Consider the following 248-nt stretch of genomic DNA (forward strand, 5'->3'; position numbering starts at 1 on the left):
CACGCTGCGCTCACTAGAGTCCGAGGCGCCCTGCATTGCCTCCCCGATCCACCACTATGTGCGTCCCGCGCTGTAGAGGCCTCCGGCCAGCGAGGGGAGCCATTGGCCTGGCCTGCGCTGCTGCGATACCGCTCCACATGCCTCCCCTTTCGGAAGCCTATTTACCACTGCGACAGGGAGCCCACATTAGGAGAGAGGCTGTGAGTGAGTTCACCACGGTCACTATGTTCACTCCCTGTAAAGACACT

Source organism: Myotis davidii, unplaced genomic scaffold (assembly GCF_000327345.1).
Source record: "Myotis davidii unplaced genomic scaffold, ASM32734v1 scaffold72, whole genome shotgun sequence".
In the NCBI taxonomy this organism is placed as follows: domain Eukaryota; kingdom Metazoa; phylum Chordata; class Mammalia; order Chiroptera; family Vespertilionidae; genus Myotis; species Myotis davidii.